Source organism: Hibiscus syriacus, unplaced genomic scaffold (assembly GCF_006381635.1).
Source record: "Hibiscus syriacus cultivar Baekdansim isolate YM2019G1 unplaced genomic scaffold, ASM638163v2 tig00112305_pilon, whole genome shotgun sequence".
In the NCBI taxonomy this organism is placed as follows: domain Eukaryota; kingdom Viridiplantae; phylum Streptophyta; class Magnoliopsida; order Malvales; family Malvaceae; genus Hibiscus; species Hibiscus syriacus.
Window position 1 is genome coordinate 1325232 of NW_024063299.1, and position 6525 is coordinate 1331756.

General features: G+C 33.8%; 1 pseudogene; it reads right to left on the reverse strand.

Annotated features, from left to right (window-relative positions):
- Positions 1-2068, reverse strand: part of LOC120177695 — a 93049-nt pseudogene extending 90981 nt beyond the window's left edge.
- Positions 2069-6525: the final 4457 nt, after the last annotated feature.

The following is a 6525-nucleotide window of genomic DNA, read 5'->3' on the forward strand; positions in this document are numbered from 1 at the left end:
AGTATTCCACTTCAATGACATTTGATTGTGATTCTTTCAAATCGTTGAAAATATAATTTGATAATAATCTCAAAATAGGTTATGGCAGTAACAGCACGTAAACTCTTAAGCTTCTACTCAGTCCACTTTGAGAAAAAAAAGGAATATTGTATACTCAATTCAACTACAGTAATCTTTCCATTTCCAAACTTTCCAACATATTGATGGATGCATTAAGGTTGAGACCAAGTCTGAGTCACATATTTGGGCATATTGAAAACATGCCAAACTTCAACTAAGCATGGTGAAAATCCAAGTTACAATACTTCAAAATCATGATTAAATATCAATAACTTGCTTAAACAAAAGATTTCAACATTTCAAAGCCACAGGCAGTGATTAGTTTTTACTTAAAAAAAAGCCCAGCAAAAAGGGTCACACACATTACTTTATGGGCTTAGAACAACAAAGAACTTATGGTCCAAGGAGAATATCATGTTGGCAGTTGCTAGGATCATTAATCCAATACTTCATTGAAAGGTTTAAGTGGCCACAAGTATTGGAAATTTTAGTGTTGCTACTCAGAACAGAACTTGATTATAGAACCTTAATAATGTGATTAACTATTTTCTTAAAAGTTAGTTATGATTTCTAAAACTTTAATATTTCCCTAATTCAGTCTATATTAGTAAGTCTTTCCCTAACTCTTTCATCAATTTGCAGATTTAGTCAACCTCTATGATAACACAAAATACTGACAAGTTGTTAAACTTTAATATATGCTTTTTGAAATTTCCTAAGTTCAACAAACATGTCGCTCAACATAATTTCCCTTTTCATAACTGATTCATCCAAGTTTTTTTGTTAAACCTCACTATTTTTTTACAAGGCACAAAATTTCAGTAACCTTTTTCCTTGCTGTCTGACACCTTTTATCTATAAATACTGAATATCAAGCATTCGAGTTCTTCAAAAAAATTGAGAAACCGAACCAACTTCAAATTCAATCAGGAGAAAGCAAGTAGAGCACGTACTATTCCTATAAGGTCCTTAGGAACATTGGTAATACTCTCGACATTCTCAAGTGTATAAGCCACCGATGCAAACGAAGGCTCCGTAACCATCGCCACGGCATTCTTATTCTCATCCAAAGCCTGCACCACATGGACCACTCCTGGATGCCCCAGCCTCACCAGCTACGCTGCACCGGCCGTATCAGATCCAGGAATGAATCGTCGGCCACCTTAGAGAGTCGTGCACGCACGTAGAGGTGCACAAAAAATTCGAATATCCGATTTTGCCTAAAAAATATCCGAAACCGGATTTTGGAAAAACCGGTTTTTTTAAACCGGATCGGATATTTAAAAACCGGATAGTATAACCGGTTTGGGAAAAAATTGAACGACTGGTTTTTTTACCGGATTAAAAACCGGTTTTTTTCAAACCGGATAAAAAACCGGTTTTTTTCCGGATAAAAAACCGGTTTTTTTCAAACCAGATAAAAAACTGGTTTTTTATCCGAAAAAAAATCCGGTTTTTTTACAAACCGAAACCGGTTACACCATCCGACCCTCCAAACCGGTTAAAATCCGATCCGGTTTTTTTAAAATCCGGTTTTTGGGTTGGGAGAAAAAATCGGATCGGTTTTTATCCGATCCGGATTGGATTGAAACCGATCCGGATTGGATTGAAATCCGGCTTCTGTGCATCTCTACACGCACGCGTGCCTCGGATAGAACTTTCTTGTCCAGCAACCAAACGCATACCGTGGGATACTGCTAGGGACGCGTCCCGTCACGCGCCTTGGCGGAGTACAATTTCCAGGCAAGACCTGGCCCTGCAGAGCCGATCTGGTCAAGGAGTTCATAGTCCTAGAGAGCTTTGGGATTTATTACCTCCTGTACAGTTGTTTGCACGGTCTTCTCGTTAACCGCCGCCGTTTTGGCCAGAGCTTGCGTGAGTGTTTTCATGTTGATCGACATTTTTGTGGATTTTGTTCCTGTTTCACATAAAAATCAATGAAAATTTCTATTTACTTATCTATCTATTCAACAAACAATTGAATTACAGAAGTGGAAGCAAGCAACAGAAAAGGAAAGAAAGAATTAAGACCTAGGGATGGCAAACGGGCGGGTCGGGTGCGGATACCCCCTCCCCCATCCCCATACCCACCTAATATTTTTCAATCTACCACCCGCCCACCACCCATGATGGGTAAAAATTTTCAAATCCACACCTGCCCACGCGGGTACATTCTCAAATCCATCCCCACACCCACTACCCACTGGAGACGTACCCGCCTAGACCCGCCTGACAACAAACTTAAGTTATACATAAGCAACAAACATAAAACAAACACATCTATTAAGAAACATAATAAAATAAACCAATGATTATCTGAGTTAAGTATTAATATAGATCTTAAAGTACATAAAACATCATAATAAAAGACATAATTAAAGTCTAGAAACATAAATGACAAACACATAATGTTTTTGTTCTTTGGCACAACATTCTAAAATTTCAAGCAATACTTGTGACATATGATACTCCAGTATTACAATCATCATTCTCATAAAACACCATAATAAAACACCAATATTGCAATATATTCGGTTGAAATTTGAATTTGAAAAAGTCAGTTTCAATGGCGTTAAAAATGGAGGTTTGAGAAGCACAAGTGAAACATTTAATTCTATTCAGTGGCGTTAAAAATAGAGATTTGAGAAGCAACGATCTGACTCTGTTAGCAAAAAACGTGGGTGCTCAGTGACAAGATACTGATTTGTAGAACATTAAGAAATTAAGCTTAAAACACATTAAGATGAATCTAAAAAATAATTAAAAATCAGTACGAGCAAATAAAAATTAAACTCTTAAAACGAAATGCAAAGGAGCTTAAAACGAAATGACTATGGAATTGACTCTTACAAAAATTAAATTTCAAGTAAAAAGGGAAAAAAGATACCTGAATAAGCTGGAGAATGAAGACAAGAGGTTTGAAAGAAAAAAATTTATGCATAAACTTATCCCTAATATTTGGTTAAATTACAAGTTATATCTTATACAATATTAGGATTTATAAATTAGTCTCTTAAAATTACACCTAAATTCATAATGGTCCAAAATTTAATGGATATTTAGTTGGGCGGGCGGATGTGGGGTGAGTGGATGCGGTGCGGGCGGATAAGGGGCGGGTAGATGCGGTGCAGATGCAGATGCGGGGCGGGTAAGGTCTCAAACCCATTACCCGCCCACTACCCGCGACGAGTACCACTTTCTAAATCCACACCCGCCCACTACCCACTAAAATTATACCCATCCTCGCCCCAATTGGGGCGGGTGCGGTATGAAATCCACAAAATTGTACCCACTTGCCATCCCTATAAGACCCCTTAATCGGATCGGACTCAAACTTTGGTTTTCTATTTCTACTCCCTATTACCCATTTTCTCTCTTTTGTAGTCCATTTAAGGGTAAAATATGTGAATAGTCCCTTGTATTTTTGTTCTGATAAAATTAAGGGAAAATGATCCTAATGTTATTGATTTATTTGATTTTAGTCTCTAATGTTATCAATTCGTTTGCTTTTATTCCTTCAGTCGTTAACTCTCGTTCAATTTTTCCCTCAATCATGTTAGGGACTTAAACAAAAGAGGTTAATAAAAATTAATAACAGAGAGACTTAAACTAGATTGACCGATAATGTGACAGACCATTTACTTTTAATTTTTAAATTAGTGACCAAAGTCGACCAGACCCTAAACAAAAGAGACTATTCGCATAGTTTACCCTTCATTTAATTTTTCTATTTGTCATTGCTCTAATTTACTATATATTTCTACTCGCGGACGTAATGGGGCCAGAGGGGTTGGATATTTGAAAAAATTAGCATTTAGCCTCTCAAATTTTAAATCTTTTAATTTGACTTTTCTAAAAAGGAATTATTAAATTTTATTTATTTTAAATACTTTCATTAAATCTCAAATTTTTAAATAATTTAATTTTTTTTAAAATTTAAATAACATTTTTTTATTTTACCACCACTATATTAATTTTATAGTTAATTGCAAACTATAACCCTCATTTTAAATTGATGCTTAAACTTTTAAATATTCTAATTTTATCCTTAAACTATGGCTCTCATCCAAATTTAGTCCTTAAACTTTTGGACATTCTAATTTCATCCCTAAACTAAGACTCTCTTTCTAAATTAGTCCCCAAACTTTCTAATATTCCAATTTCATCCCCAAAATCATCCAAACATGTAATTAGTTTCAACCATAATTTAACCTAATTTTATTTTTTAAAACAAATAATAATATAACTTGGCTTAACAATTTTATTAACAAATATGTGAATAGTATATATGTATAAGTTGGGATGAAATTAGAAAGTTCAAAAAGTTTGGGGACCAATTTAGAATGAATGTCATAGTTTGGGGATAAAATTGAAATATTTGAAATTTTAAGGACTAATATGAAATGATAGTCATAGTTTAGGTGTAACACCCATTTCCCGTATACGTTACCTCATACGAGTCCAAGGTGTCATATAGAATTTACAAATCAGTCATTTTTCGAAAACCAATAAAATTTTGTTTCTTTCTAAAGTAATTCAATTATTATCAAAGATCTTAAAATATTTCATTTTGATAGCGTTAAAAATCATTTAATTAAAATATTAATCAGCAAACCTTTATTTATAAATAGTAATAATAAATATTATCCATCAAAACCAAATCCAAACATAACTATTTTTTAAGTATCACAATCATTTAGTATACATGCCAACTAGTACTTCCAACATTCAAAAAGATATCATACTGATTCTTGAGAGGATCTGATCTTCAAAAGTTGATATTGGGCCTAGCTCCTTACTTTGATCGCTCTTCTTTTCCTACATGTGAAAATCATCACACGTTAAATATACACTTAGTGAGGCATTATAATGTTAATAATAAGACACATGTTTAATAAAATATAGAACATGTATCATAATAAGAAAACATTATATATAAAAACGTTTAGTAAAATCAATCTGACTGATCAAAGTCATTTTCATATAAAATTCACTTGTAAGTTAACAGTTCACATATAAGGCAGTCAAAGCCAAATCAAAGTTCTTGATGAAAACTTTACTTTCAATAAAATCTATCAAATATGTACATTTCATTTTTATTTCAATTCACAACCCAATGTATGATGAATGAGAATGCATGATACGTGAGTCATATAGGAGTGTGAGCAAATATGCAGTTGAAACTTCCACATAAATATTATGCACTTAAAGTGCCATGTAGAATATACAGGTACTGTAGAACACAACATCATTGTATCAATCAAGAATATCATAATGGTCAACATTATGAATTTCCTTAATGCACAAACAATGTCACGTAGAATTACACATATAGTGCCACGTAGAATTGCACATATAGTGCCACATAGAATGTACACGAATGTACCATATACGATCGATCAATAATCACTCCAACTTTTGGCATGCCAATTGGACCATTAACTCTCAATGCACATACAATGGGCTTTATAGTTAAATTCATATACCATTCACATATAAAAGTTTTCATAAACACAAATATATCAATGTAACCCCCCAGACCCAACCTATGTGTTTCGACTAAATCTAGTGAATTACATTAAAAATTCTTAAAACATTTTCAAAAAACTTTATTCGATAATTTAAAATCATATTACAAATAACAATTATAAAAGTATAATAAATAACGATAAAACCCAGACTTGTAATTTTTAAAACTAAAAGTGGCTGAGTAAAACAAAACATATCATAAATTTGAAATACGATAAATCGAGTATCAGTAGCAAAAGCAGTAAACATCATCATAAAATAAGTACTTCAAAATATAGGCACATGTCACCATAATTAAAAGTAGTTCGAAAGATAGAAACATTACAAAAAAAATTTCTTTAATAAGGTGTTTATCCTTCGAGTGCCTGATTCGGGTGCCTATCCAAAAATATCTAAAAAGGGGGAAAATAGTTTGAAAAATGAGCTAGGGGCTCAGTGTGTCCCAATAGTGCAATAAAAACTGTAATATGTAAACCAATCAAGCAATAGTCCAGTAAAATATCATGGAAATCCTGATAAAACATAAGTTTTTAAAACTAATATTTTACCCTCTCCCGTACACCATCTGCAGTTCCCTAGAACTGCATCCATATGGCTTACCCTATACCCATTGGATATAAGGAGCCAACCTTAGGGAGCATCTTGGGGCCTGAGAGCCTACCCAAGGAAGTTCTCGGGGCCACGAGGCTTACCTAAGAAAGATCTCGGGGCCGCAGGGCCTACCCAAGAAAGATCTCGAGGCTATAGAGCCTACCCAAGGGTCGCCTTAGGTCCGTAAGGATTTACCAACTTGATCAGAGATGAACATCCATTCTCAAGCTTACCCAAAGAAAACATTTCAATAAAACAATTCACATAACGAGCAAAAATTTCCATGATTCATATTTGGCAAAATCATATTATCTAGTGAAAACAATTATTCAAATATCATGCATC